Below are 15,311 nucleotides of genomic sequence, written 5' to 3'. Positions count from 1 at the left end.
TATGTTTACACAAGTACTGTGAAGGCAGTAAATGTGATGGAATATTCCATATAGAATGTTCACAGAATGCACACAGTTTTTATTTTACTATGATGAAAGTTATACTTTACATGTTATTAATCATATTAGAAACACTCTTACTGAAGTATAAAAGTCTTTTCATTCACAAGATGTCACTGTTTTAATCCTTAAAGGAAAGTGTTCGATACACAGCACATTACCCACTATGTCCACCATCAATCAAACCTAGTAGATGATAGATGACATGTAATGGACTAAGTGCTATACCGTTATTAACAGCTAATATCCATGCTGCTGTATTTCATTAATCTCCCTATCAACCCTCCTTTTCAAACAAGTGACTTATTTCTTCTGTCCATCTTGAATTTCCTTGGAAAATGTTCATTTCGCATTCTGAATTCCAGCTGGAGGACACTCAAGGAAATGAATCTTCAAGATGAGCACAACTGGGACATGAAGAGACTGAATTATACTATAAATTGCAGCATATTACCAGGATGCCTGACTATGCAAAAAATTGTGATACCAAGAAATATAGCAGATTTCAAAAGACAAAATTTTCTTTTTTGAATTTTCATTGTTCTATTGTTCTTAATATTCCCACTTATACCTTGACAACTTTGTATTATCTTAATATAAAGAGAGAAGAATTGATCCTAATTTAAGACTGTTTTATTTTCCAATGAGAAAATACTATTTGATTTCAATGTGGTTATAACTAAAAACGATAGTCTGGCACAGTTTTACTTTTAATTTCTTTTCTTACTCATATTACTTTATTTTTTAATTTAATTTAATTTAGTTTAATTTTTAAGATGTATTTGGTTGTTTCAGGGTCTCACTGGGCAGCTTGGACTTGTGGTGATCCTCTGGCTTTCAGCCTCCCCAGCACCTGGATTGTAGGTGTACGCCAATACCCCCAGTCTCTGGCTGGCTCACTCCCCCCCCAGGGGGGCATGGCAGATGTGCCATGTGGTACTGGGGATTGAAGTGCGGTCTCTGCACTTGCCTAAGCTTGCCTAAGCAGGTGCATTAGCCTGCTGTGCTACCTTGTTAGCCCTTGTTTTTCAAAAGAGAATAAAAAATAGTAAAAACAAATTAGAAATGATACAGAATTATGGAAATCATTACAAACAAAATGATAGGAATTGAACAATGTTTGGTAGATTGCATATTGTTGTCTTTAAATCAGTTGTTCAGATTACCAGATATAAGCATGCAAAACTGGGCAGAAAAAGAAAGAAAAGGCATAGTTTTAATAAGAGACTCTTATTGAATGGGAAGCTTCCTTGCTCCTAGAAATCTATTGATTTTAGTCTTAAAAAATGAGGAGATTTTTTTAATGTTTTTGGCTTAGAACACAAAATTAATACTTCTCCGAGGGTAGAGAGAGGCTGGGGAAGGTATTTCCAGAGCAAGACATACCTAAGTATTACTGAATGGTGAATTTTTCAGGTGAATATGGGGAAGGAGTGCAGAGTAATTGGCTATGGGGCATCATGAGTGTGTGAAACACACAGTGGTTTCTGGAAACTGAAAAGAACTCACTGCCATCAAAGCACAAAATAAGAGGGAATTTGGTAAGGAAGTTGCAGATATATAAAGATACTCAACAAGGCCATACTTTTAGGAATTTATACAGAGATGTTGTAGATTGTACTACCTTAGAATTTTTAGTCCTTTATTTCTTCCACTACAGTGCAATGCCATGGAAATCAGTCTAAGAAGTGGTAACCACAACTCTGATAATAATTTCCAGAGTTAAACATAAGATACTGGTTATCCTTCTCTTTTTTTAATGTTTTCTGATATTAATATGTATGGCAACCACTTGGTCATATTTTGGAGTAGAGGATCTTCCCTAATACTCTTGTCATCTACCAAAAGAGAGAGTACTTTTTTTTTTTTGGTGGTACCAGTGATCGAACTCAGGACCTTGTGCTTGCCAGGCAAACACTTATTCCATTGAGCTATCTCCCAAGCCCTGAGGGAGTAATTGCATATGTAGCCTCAATGGTTGTACTGATCTAGATGAGGATAAGAGTTCCTAGACTATTAGCTATGAAAGCACACTCAATATCAAAATAAAAGGTCATAGATTGATTATTTTAAAAAATATATCTATTCAATTTGGTTGGCCTATGTTTCCCGACATTTAATTGAATGAATTGAATAGTCTGTCTCTATAAGATCTCAAGTCACTCAGTTATTTGACATACCCAACTTGTCCTGGAAAGTATAAGCTATGAAGTAAAATGTTCTTGATGCATTCATATTGTCTTTATTCTTCCTTGTTTATTTTATTAAATGGAGGATAATTCTCTATTAAACTTGTCACAGTGTCTTAAAATTCATTGCCACTGTACTGAACACTGGAATAGAACCTTTCATCTGTACTGGTCCGTTAATCTGTAAGCAAGGAGAGTCCCCAAATTAAATCTTAAGGAGGATTTAGTCTCTCTTTTGGTTCTCCTCTTTGCATCAGCTAGGTGTCTATCTATGAACAGCGCAATATATTCTTGTCAAGTTCCTTAACATTCATAAGAAAGTGTAACTCCAGTTAGGGCAAATTGAACCAGGAGTATAGAAGAGCTGTATTCTGGATATTTTCAGGGAGTCTAACTTGTAACTATCTTGTGCCCATTATTTAAGGATCATTATAAGAAATTTCTTTAAATGAAATGTGTGTGAAATTGCCTGAGGAAAATGTCTTCACTTCCAACATCTAGGATGCCCTATGAGGCACTACAGAAGAACTGCTCTGCTCTATAGTACTCTTCAGCCTGCCAGCAACTTGCCACCCTTCCCACCTGCCCCTACCAATCACGGTATAAAGCTGTTCTTTACAGTCACCCCATTGCTTCATTTGAGGAGTACATTGTGTATTGTGCTGAAACTCGGGGAGAGTGCTCTTCTGAACCATTGTTTACTCCGTTGTGTGCTGTTCTTTTTAGGAAAAACCACAGGGAAAGTGTTCCAAGGAGCTGAAAATAAATATGTCTCTCTTGCATGAATAATTTTCTTTTTTCAAATGAAATCTTTGAGTATTTTAAATAATTGTGTTTCTTATTTGCCTTTATTATGAATTTTAAGTCAAATTTGTGGTTTTGTAATATCAAAGCCTGCGAGGTCCTGGAATTGTATTTTGTGTACATCTTATAGTCTCATCCCCCTAAACCTTATTTTCCACTGCCTGAATGTCACTATTAAAAGAGCAAACTCCTGTGACACATATCTGAGTATTAAATTCTTTATAAAATATAATAACTTATTTAAGTAAAGTGTTGATGGCTTAAACAACATACATTAAAGTAGTGAATAATTAATTTTAAATTATAAATGTTAGCGTTCACAGAGAGCAAATTGGCCAAGCAATGGCTGTGACTCATCCACATGGCTGACACTGACAAAGGATCTACAAACTGCGGTTAAGGGTTTCAGGATAAATCCTGAGGGGATTAGACTGACCTTGGCAGATACAAAAGTTACATTTCTTGTTATATAGATTTTGCTTTACCTTGGTCTTAACCATCCAGCAGAAAAGTCTAAAAATGAAGTATAAATTATAAAGCCATATTAATAAGCTGAGGTGTAAAAAGCTCAAGTCAACAACTTCTAACATTGCCAATCTTACAGAAAACCCACTGCTATTATGGACTACTAGACTATATTGGAATATTTTGCTGAATTCATACACCCACAATATTTAAATGACAATGGAATAACCATTTCTGACAAAACTAAACAAAAAAGGGGATATAAATGCAGGACCGTTTTGTATCTGTATATTGAAAATAGTTAGGATAGATATACAGCTACTTTCTCTTAATTCAATGAATAGAAAGATTTGTACTAATAGTATTTGTGGACAGAATATCATGTCTGCATCTTGTACTATGAATAGCTACTAAGAAGACAACAATATGCAGTGTATTAATTATTGAAACTGTCATACTAATTGGTTTTGAAACTGTCCCTCTTATTTGTTTCTCAATAAAATTATTTTTAAAAGTTAACATTAATAATTTTGCTATTTTTATTACATTGTTTTATTAATCATTATGTTAAGGAAGTAAATAATGTTAGCTAAAATTAGCTAGAATAAATATTTCATAACATATTCAGTGGTATATATTTTTACTTATTAAAGTAAAAATCTAGTTATATTTGCTATGTAAAATGATCTTACCATTGAAATAATTGTGAGTCCATTTTTATTTAGTTGTACTCATACGTACCTGAGTTTGAATAGGGTGGGAGACGATTAATCAGACTTAGTCATATGATTGTTTCTCTGAGTCATTACACATTTACGATAAGTAGTTCCCAAATTTCCAAAGTAAGTATAGATAAAATAAAATGATATCCAACTTAACATTTGAAAATGGAAGCCATGGAAAACGTACTGTGATTTTCCAAGCTTTTATTTTTTGATATTGTACTGTGTAATTACTGTTGTAAATAAACTTTAAAATCTAGATCATGTAGAAAATGGAATATAAATTTCAAGGAAGTAAATTCTGAGAACTTCTTCATTATTGCTACACAGCTATCCCTTTTTCACAATGAGGACCCGAGGTTCTATGAAGCTGGGAGAGGGTATATGTACCCCTGTTAGTCACGGCCTTAGACCAAATATGTCTCAGCAAAGCAGCCATCACACATATGCTAGTTTATTTCTGTGCCTACATAAAAAGAAAAACAACAAGAAAAAAAAAACATTGTACACATCACAGTCTAGTACTACTTCATGGTACTGGTAGTAGGAGAGAGGTGGGCCAGGTAACTTCATTTTGTGTATTACATCACTGCTGCTCCCAGGCTTATCACCCTAAGCAGAATACCTACAGCTTTCCCAGGTCTTACTTTCCATTCTTCCTGTGCTTTAAATTTTTTCCATTCCTTCTTTTTCCCTTTGTTTTTTCTTTACTTTCCTCTTTTTTAAATAAACTATAATATGTGGTGACCTGCAGTGAAGAACAGCGGATGAGAAGTCATAATTTGAGGGGAGGAAACCCATTTGATTTTCTGCATTCCCTGTCCCCACATTTCCTATAATACAAAATTATTGACAGGAAAATGTTAGCAATTTGTGTTTCTGGCCTGTTCTCCAAGCACACAAAAACCAGAGTTCAGTGTTGGTAAACAACTTCCCCTGGCCTCATCTTCTACTGCAGAGAAAGACAGACACACAGGATAGGATAGAGATAGTAGGCAGATGAGTTCATACACACTTATATTATTCCATGTATTTTTATCCCTACATGCCTATTCCACATGCCAAAATGAAGGACACACACTATAGTTTTAAGATGTTGTACACATATCTGCTCATATGTCCCCATACTGTACTGTGATTTAAAGCTAAAACAAAGGACGTCTTAGTTATTTTTCTCTCATTGCTAGGACAAAATGTCTGCCACTCAAAGTCAAAGATGGAAAGGTTTATTTAGTTCACAATTTAAATCACAATAGAGGTTTCAGTCCATAATCAGGTGGCTCTGAAGTAGAAATTGCTGTGTAATTACAAGTTAAACCATTTTTCTTATAGCAAGATTTCTCAGAGTTCTTCACATGTTAATATATTTACATCATAACTATTTTAACAGGAGGTAAAATATTCATTGTTTCTCCAAGCTATTTGACCAAGTAATTCTATATTTCAGATGGTATGACTTTCACTTTGGAATAACAGTTTCTATCAATTTTGGTAAATATTCCCTTAAAAGTATGCATAAATTGAAAGAATCACATTTATTTTGAGCTGCAGAAAACTACAAAGATGAGTCATCCAAGCCACTATTTTAAAGGCAAAGAGAATAAATATATAACAAGTTGAAGTTACTGTATAGGTGGGCTGCCTAGCTTTTTTATGGAAGTATAATTTTTGTGTGTTATTTTTAATTTATGTTAATCCAAGTTTTCTCTGGAAGACACAATAAAGTGTCTATGGTGGTATGAAAATTAAAGACATGAATGAAGCACTCAGGAGAGGTCCAAGAAAGTATGTTCTGTCATCAAATTCAGTCTTTTCTTTCCATGGCCTCCACAATGACAGGGCCAAGGAGAGAGCTGAATACCATCCCTTGTGCTTTTCTTTTCCAATAGATTTTGATTTTCTTTGGAATGGGTTTATAGTTGATACTTAAAAACTTAGTCTCTTATTTTTTCATTTGGAGATATTTGCATCTGCTCTCATAGAAAATGGTTAAGGAATTGTTTTCTTGGTTCCCTCTTTTTTGCCATGCTAACAATAGGAAGAACTCAGAGCCTTGTGTATGGTAGGGGAGTTATCTGTTACTCAGCTACCCACCTTCTGTGTTGATAGCCAGGCTCTCTTAGGCCAGAGAGTCTTACAAAAGAGTCTGCATGGTATGCCATGAATGAGTAGTGTTTTGGCCAGAAGTGTCTCTTATACTAGCTGTTTATGCTTTCTTAAAATTCCAAGATCAGTCTTTCCCTTGTAAAATGTGATGTGGTATTTCTCTAAGTTTAGCACATTATATGACCTGAGAAAGATTTTACATGACATGAGTTATTAACACTCATTATTGATTTAAAGCTGCCCCAATCACTGCAGATAAAAGCACATATCCAGGAGGTTTGGCCTATTTTAGAGCAAAGAGTACCCTATGGGAGTGGTGTGCAGAGCCCTGGGGCACAGTGTAACTGCTCCTTCAAAGAGAGGGCAGAGACCTGGGGAAGTTTAGGAAACAGTGACAGAGGCCTAAATAGATTGTGGAATGATCCAATGGAAAACAAACCTATATGTGTTTTATATATTTAGTGTATGAGAAAAAATTTTAAAAACATGAAATACATTTGCCTTGATTCAGCAGAAGGAGAATGATCACATGATGAATAGTATGCTAAGTAACAAGGAAATCTTAAAAGTGCTGAAAAAAGCATATTTATTTTAAGAAAAAAATTCTCAAGATTGTATCCAACTACATCTTGAAAGAACCACAGGTGTTTGCAGAATACAACTAAAGACAGATGAGCACAGTTTTTGATGAGCGAATATCTGGCCTATCATCTGTGGGATAACATCCACAGGGTAGTCATGAGCCTAGGATCTGCTCTGTTGCAATGAGTACAAATAAATAAAATAACAAGAGTTTGCTGAAGTCAGGGCAAGATACTCAGTGTGGAGAGTAGAGCATGAGGAGTCTGAGCAGATGTTTAGGGAGCTCAGGTATCAACCGTGAGAAGATTCCCGCTAGTGTGTCTTAGCGAGATGACTCCTAAACTGATCTGTGCAGGTGAGGATAGGCCCAACCAGGTCAGTTCTTTCTCAAGAAGATAAATGCAGGAAGCCAGGTGCATTAGACAGGGGGAGAGGACTTCCTTTATGCCTCAGTTCAGGGTGCACCTTGGACCACAATGCATTCAGATCATGTCAGTTCTCTGCCCCAAGGCTCCATGGCTTCCACACCTTAGAGATTGTAGTGCGGCTGAAGAATGGGTGAGTATGTGGAGACTTCATCTTCGCAAAGTCCTCTGGCACCTTGGTGCTTCCTCTGCTCTTTTGTCAGCTGAAATGTTTACTTCTTGGATTCACCTTGTTGAATATTCTCTTCAAATGTTACTTCCTTTTTGAAGTATCCTGCCCCAGAGTCCTTATTTAACATTAGCCCCTATATCCAAAAGCAGCTATCTTCTTTTTTTGTTGTCTCATCCCTATCAATTATACTTACCTCCCATCTAACATGCTATATGTTTTAGGCATTGTTTTTTACTTCACCTACCAAAATGTGAACACCAAATAGCGAGAAATTCCAAGTAGCTCATCCTGGTTGATCTTCATTTTCCAGGAAAGTATACATGGTGGGCCTCCATTGGACATTCAACAACAAATGGGCCAAACCACCCCATATTGCCTGCCCACTGTGCTGTGTGCTAGCTCTTCACTCCCTGCAGCTGATTTTGGGTGCTCTAAGTGAGAACCCACTGTGCAATCACAGGCTGACCCTTTGCACTTGATGGCTGTCTGCTTCAGCCAGGAGGAACCTTACATATTTCCACAGTTCTTTCAATGATTGAAAGCAGCCATCAGGAGCACTTCATCTTCCATGGAAGAGGTTTTATCAATATAAATTTCCATCATTATCATAGAAAGGCATTAACATGAAGACATGTAGTTTCCTGAATTACACAGGATTAGATTAACAAAGTTCATTTATTATTAAACCAAGGTTCTATTAGAATACACTACCATACTACAAGATCTAGTTATGGAATATTAAATGATCCAATGAAATTATTAACCCATGAATCTTTGAAAAATTCTGATTTAAAAACATTATTAAAACTATAGCAAAGAAAAATCATACAATATACATAAAAAACTAAAAATAATTGTGTAACTTTTTAAAGCAAATTTTATGCATAAAAAGTGTAAATTGGAGCCAATTGTCAGCAAACTTTCAAAAGTGCACTGGAGAGAGATACAGTTTTATTCTGTCTTTAATGAATAAACAAGCTGCAGGCTTTCTCATAAGGAAAGGGGACAGCCGATTACATATTCCTCTCGTCCTGCAAGATTATAGATCACTTCTCAGTGCACAGGAGCATTTTATGAGCTGTAGCCCCATTATATTTATCACATAAGAAGTAGTGATGTCTTTAGAAATGTCTGTCCTACCACAGAAAAAGAGACTATGGGGTTCTGATATGACCAGGGAAGATTGGTTATTCTAAATGGAAAAAAGAGACTGAATTGTGCTGCCCTATAAAAAAGCATGGCCTTTTAGCTATGACCCTTGATCACACATAATAGCAGGCTGAGGGATACGAATGGTGACACTTTAACAGAGACATGAAGTATTGCACATAAAGTGAAATGAGTAACTGTACCAAAATAGAGGATACACTTTGTATATAGCTTATGCCTCAATGTAAATGGTTTTAGTGCAAACAGATGTACCCACTCCCCTTGTCCTACACTCTTTATGACTTATCATCTGAACCCACACAAGGACAAACCAAACCTTTGTAAAATTAAACATGCCTCTGGTATCACAGCTTCTAATTCCCCTTTTGTGAGGTATTACACCTCAAAATCTTGTCTAAGTCAACCCTGACAAATTCTACAATGCTTAACCTGGTAATAAATTCATGCATCTAACCACAAACTTAATTTGGGTGAAATAACACAGGCTGACCCTCAGCTGCTGGGGATGCTTGGGACTCAATGAGCGGGTATGGAAAGGATGTTGCGTGCATTGGACAACTTGAATACAAAATAAGTTGAACTGATTGCAAAATTACTGTTCTTCAGAAAGGTTTTACATGACTTCTGTCATATTATTTATATTTTAACATTTCAGAGAAAGGAGTGAAGTTGTTTATGAAGATAAGTCACTTATTCTGCATACTTGTTTCCCTGAGACTATTTTCCGACTCTTAAGTGACTTGGGACAAGAGAAGTCAACTAATATCAAGCAGAAATCCAAAAGCATATATTCTGAGCATCTCATAGGACATGGGAAAAAATAACAATACAATTGGGTTTAGGCTCACTAATGTTGTCATAATTTGGAGGAACATCTTCCACTCCAGCTGTTTTCTTTAAGGCATTTTCTGATTTTTGCATGGGTTGAATGCCAAGAATCTGAATGACAACAGCTGTGCAGGTGAATAGACCTTTTGGATTTATCATGGCTCAGGATGCAGAGTCAGAGTTGAGGAGCCATGAGGAGAGTGGCCTTTACCATGCTTGTGTTCACTATGGGAGCATGGTAGAATATAATCTTCAGGGGCCGGGGAAATGGCTCAGTGGAATAAGTGCTTCCCTGGCAAGCACAAGGGCCTGAGTTCAAGCCCTGGTTACACACACACACACACACACACACACACACACACATATATATATATATATATATATATAAAATCTACAAAGTAATTGCCTTATACAAGCTGAAACTGGCCCCAAGCCAGAGAATTCTGTCATTGAATTCACATGTTAAGCTCTCCTGCAGAAAAAAAAGGGTGATTCTCTTTCCAATATAGATTGTGCCCTACACAATCTCTCCTTTTTTGTTTTATTACAAAATACCCATTCTTCAACTTTTTCTTTTATTTTTTTTCTTGAACCTGCCAACTTTTATTTGGTGTAATAATAAAGATAAAAAAAATCAAGGGTGGTTTGACACCTTTCCCAAAAGAAAACCTTCACCAAAAGATAGATTTAAAGACAAGTTCTTTCAAAATAAGTGACATTACTCATTCTTGCTGAGTTTACAACCAGCCATCAGTGTATTTTCAGTTCCTGTCTGGGAGGAAGTTGGAGGTAGGGGAGGTAAGGTTTCAGCAGTCTTAGAAAGCAAGTAATAAGAAGGGGGAGGGCTGGTTTAGCTTCTTCCTTAAAGTTATTGCTAGATCTTAACTAAGCTGCATATGCACAGACCTGTTTCACAGTAGAATTGAAGAACAGCTGATCCAGTGAGCCTTTGCTAAAGTAGTAGGCATAAAAAACTAAAGTACTTATTGTCAAGCAGAAAGATGAAAGGCAAGCCTTCACTGGAACATGCCGGGTTCCCCAATTCCTGGGGAATTGGCACCCAGATGAGATGAAGTCACCCAGAATGAGAGCGTCTGGACTTGGTACAGTGTTGAGGTAAGTGAGCTAGCATTCCATTGACAACTATTTTATGAAATTCTTCCTGAAGGTGTTTAATGGTTGATGGAAGGAAAGCCTAAGTATGTACTAGGTAATGTAATAGGCCCTGGTATAGGTTTCCATCTGCTTTGCAGCCAGTTGGTCCTAGTCTAGAAAATATGTATGGGGGACAAGGAAGGGGTAGTCTGCATAGTTCATCCATTGGTAATAGACACGTTACTCTTCTGAGAGCATGTGTTTTGTGTTTTGCTGAGCTCTATCAAACCTAAGCCATTCAGCTTCTCCAGAGTCAAGAGGGCTCAAAAATCATCACTACTCATAAACTAGTCCTTTGTAAAAGGACCAAAAGATCTATCTTGCCCCCAAATCAACAGCCTGATAAAAATATGAAAGTAGGGACTTAATCCATATGCAGAATTCAGCCTCATTCAGTATTTTCCAGTACCTCTAAGTTCTTCTGCCTTACACCTTTATATTCCAATAACTTTAAAAAAGTTTAATAACTCCTTGGGCCAGGGAGATAGCTCAGTGGCATAAGTGCCTAGCTGGTGTGCACAAGGTTCTGAGGGCAATTCTCCAGTACCAGGAGAAAAAAACTCCTTGCCTATCTAGGCTTTTGGTGAGATGAAGACTAAAAACCTTGTTGGAAAAGGTAGGGATCTCAGTAAAGTGTTTAATGACCCTTCCTATTAGACAAAAATTTAGAAGCCAAAGTTAAGCAGAAGGGCACTGCCTCTACCCCATGCTTCCCCCTTCAATTTGAAGTTAAGGATTTTGCAGTCAAGTCTCAAGAGAAAGCAGCAGAGATGATCCATGCACAACCTTTGTGTACAGATTCTGGAACTTCTCAGCAGTTTGGAAGCCAGATATTTGGCTGGCCCCCAGGGTCAGGTCACAAGTCTGATAGCTTCCAACCCAACACTTCAGGGAGCAACTCAACATAATTGTTATTTTTCTATAGCACTTACGTTTCATTTTTCACCAGAGGAAAGTTAACTGTTCTAAATACAGTCTTAAGGACCACTGTTGGTCTGATAAACTAACATTTTTGGTCCAAAGAAACAAGGGTTTAAGCAAAATACAGCAAGAGACTTTAAAGATGTTAAAGCACAGAAAGCTAGAGAAACCAGAAATTTAAATCCAGATGTGCAGAAGAGGAAGGAGCTATTTCTAGTAGCCTTCTGATTGGTGAAGTGCAGGCAGGCATTTTCAGGGGATGAGCGGGGTACAGAAGAGTAAAAATTTTCTAGGTTCTCAGAAGAAGGAAGACATGGTCCAAGTTGTGGAGACCTCTGCTCATCAATTCCCATCCGTACTCCCAAGGTCACTGAAGCAGGCACTCACCCACGTGATCTGTAGCAGTTCCCACTGGCCTAAGCTACTCTGCCAGCCAGGAGCAGCACCTGTACCAGGCAAGCATGCCCAAGGATAACACAGCATCTTTGCTTGCCCTGGTCTTGGGAACACTGAAAAATTTCTTCTGTTAGCTCGCCTCTGCAAGCTGACCAACCCTGAGCCCAGCCACCCTTGGGCTAGATCTCTGTAAGACACTAAAGCAGCTGGTACAAGCCCTCAGGATTGGAAGACGTGCATAGCTCAAATCACGTACTGCCAGCAGATGGGGCATTCATTCATGCGCTTGCCACACTTGGTACAGGTTACCATATGTCCGCATTCGAGCAGAACACAGTCAGTGGGTGAGTCCATACAGATCCTACACAGGTTCTCCTCTAATCTAGATGGCACAGCTTCTCCGTTTTGGTCTTCAGCACCACACACTAGATGCTGGAGTCCTTTCTGATCCTTATACAGCTGTGTCACCCTCTCCATCAGCTCCCACTTCTCACAGCAGCCCTTGTAGTTGACGAAGTTGCAAGCCAGGATCTCTTTTAGCTGCCACACTGTTAGACCTTCGATGTTCTCCAGGTGGGTCAGGTCAGACAGTGAGGCCCTCCGGGCTGGAACGAAGCTATCCTCTGAGTCAGTGGACTGGGTCTTCTCCTCAGCAGGTACTCTGGCTGTGCCCTCCAGGTAGACCGGCTCTTCTTGGTCCTGAGACACATGACCATTGGCCTACTGATGCTCTTGAGCCTGGGCCAGGGAAACAGAGGTGGCTTGTGCAGGTGAAGCAGGGAGGCTGGGTGAGGTAGGAGGTACTATCCAGGGGTGAGGCTGAGTCAGGAAGGCCTGCGCTCAGGGAAGTCCGGGGATAAGTTGGGGACATGAGTCCTGGCCTCCTCGGAGATTACAGGCTGCTGACCAAGCACCAATAACACCAGCTCTTCTTTCTCGCGGCACATTTCGGTAGAGATGTGATGGAGGCTGAGGTAGTCTCTCAGGTCCTTCACTTTCTTCTTCATAAGCTCCTCCCGCTGAAAGCTTGTGGCTCTGAACGGTTGGCAGAGGAGGCAGAGGCAGGGCCCTTTCCCCTCTTAGCTTGAACAGGTCATGCAGAAATGCTTCTTACAGTCCAAGCAGGTCTGTTTCCGCGATGTGCTTGCGAAGTGGGCCCCACAGGCCTTGCAGCTAGGTTCCGAGCCCGTTGGGGAAGGGAAGGAGCTCTAGCCAGGGTTGGAATGGCCTGTGCTCTGGCTCCCTGGGGTGGTGGGACCTGCTCAGCCTGTCCATCCAGGCAGAACCAGTTGCAGCAAGTTGCCCACTTGATAAACTCTGCTGGTGGCCCAGTGCGCACGTGGAAAGGGAGGGAGGAAAGGAGGGAGGGGAGAGGCCGGATCCAGGGCATGGATGCCTCAGGCAGGGGTGCGGCGGAGTCTCCGGGGGCAGAGGGGCACCGGGGGACCACGACATCCTCATGGGCGGCCCCCTCCAACTTTTAAAAATGCCAGACTTGGCCAGTGAGATAGCTCGGCAGTTTAAAGCATGTGCTTAGGCAAGCATTCAGGGACCATGGTTCAACTCCCAGCACCACATGCTACACCAACCCTGCTCCCTGGGTGGGCTGAGCTGGCCACATTAAAAAAAAAAAAAGCCAGGCTTCTAAAAAATAGAGAAATGAACAGTAAACCTGGGAGCACAAATGATAGGACATGAATGACCAGAGTGGGATGGAACAGTGCAGCTTTCCAAGTAGTAGGGGGGTAGTGGCAGGGCTGCTATGAATTCAGGGCTGCATCTCTGCCCTTGTAGTGGGGTGAAGACTAAGAAGGTGTGGGATGCGAGTTACATTCATCCCTCACACAGTCTTCCAGGACTTATCAACAATTGAAGATTTTTTTTTTTTATCTAAGTCTCAGTGGTCAATCAATTTAATCTCATCCTAATACATTCATTAGGATAAGAAAGGGTAGGAATCAACAAATTATATATCTTTCATTCTTTTTTCCTTTTTATCAGTAAAGTCTGTACTTATCAATGGAGCCATATTCCTTTCCTCTCCAAATTATCTCTGGATATCAAGTGTTGAGGTATAAGTATAATGTTTGGTTCATCTCTGTAACTGCAGGAGTCAGTTCAGAGTTGTGCCTCACAAATTTTAGTGAATCTGACAAAATATATCAGTATCATAACCAGCACTGCTAAACCTATGTACGATTGGGCCCTTTTTATTCAATAATATGTACATAAATCATGGACCAAAACATTCATCAGCCAAAGCAAGAAGGTTAAAAGCTCCCCTACACTATGCCCATGCACGAGACCTGTAACTTTCTTGGCATGTGTCATGCAGACCTGCAGTGCTATTCCGCCCTACTATTTCTGGGAACACCGTGCTATGAGCCATGCACTTTAGCTTTGCACTCTCCTTAGTTGTGAAGATGTTTCTCAAATGTTAGCTTCACTTAAAAGCCTTTCACTTCAACTGCAGGCAAAATCATTTCTCTTTTCTGATCTCTTAGTATTGTTCAAGGACTATATTTCTATTTCAGTAGTGACCGTCTATAAAATATTCACCTATAATTATAGATTAAAATTTTTGCCTCTGAAAGACCTACTTAATAGAATATAACATTAACTACATAACAGATAAAAATCATGAATTGACCAGTTCATACTTTTTTTTTCAGAACCAGGGATTGAACTCAGGCCCTTATACTTTCCAGGCAAGCACTTATTCTACTGAACTATCTCCCTGGCCCCTTAATATATATTTTTTTCATTGTTATTATATAACTTCCTCATAATTGAGGATGAATGTAAGGAAAAACACTGAACTGACTGTACTTTAAATTCATTTGGCTACCATCCCTTAAATAGTGATTTTGGTTGCCATAGTTTCTACATTTTTCCAGACTCTGGTATTATAAACCATCATATTCACCTTATATCTTTAAAATAAAGGCAGAGAGTCAGAACTCAACATTATGTGTATAATCAAAGTGTCTTAGATATAAGAATGAATGTGTGTAATCAAAAGTTAAAGATTATTTTGTATTTGACAATTTACCTTGACCTAAGTACCTTGTATATAATTTGGTTGTCATTGAAATGTTTTCTGTTATTTAAAATAGAAAAAGCAATATTCTCCATCATTTGAAATAGTATTTATAGGGTCCTAAAAGTATATATATATATATATATATATATATACTTTTATATATATATTTTATACATGTCTGTATCTTTATATCTGAATGCTAATATAAACAGTAAAAAGATGAATTATGACTTATGCTCTAACATACAGAAAAGTAACAGCCTATGAAGGTGA

The 15,311-nt window shown here is 38.5% G+C and overlaps 1 pseudogene; it reads right to left on the bottom strand.

Moving 5' to 3' along the window:
* Window positions 1–12,214: 12,214 nt before the first annotated feature.
* LOC101591977 lies at window positions 12,215–13,385 on the bottom strand (annotated as a pseudogene).
* Between the last annotated feature and the right edge of the window lie 1,926 nt (window positions 13,386–15,311).

The sequence above is a fragment of the Octodon degus genome, unplaced genomic scaffold (genome assembly GCF_000260255.1).
Source record: "Octodon degus isolate 3935 unplaced genomic scaffold, OctDeg1.0 scaffold00145, whole genome shotgun sequence".
NCBI lineage: Eukaryota > Metazoa > Chordata > Mammalia > Rodentia > Octodontidae > Octodon > Octodon degus.
Note: the sequence above shows the minus strand (reverse complement) of the source record. Positions and strands in the feature narration are given on the sequence as shown.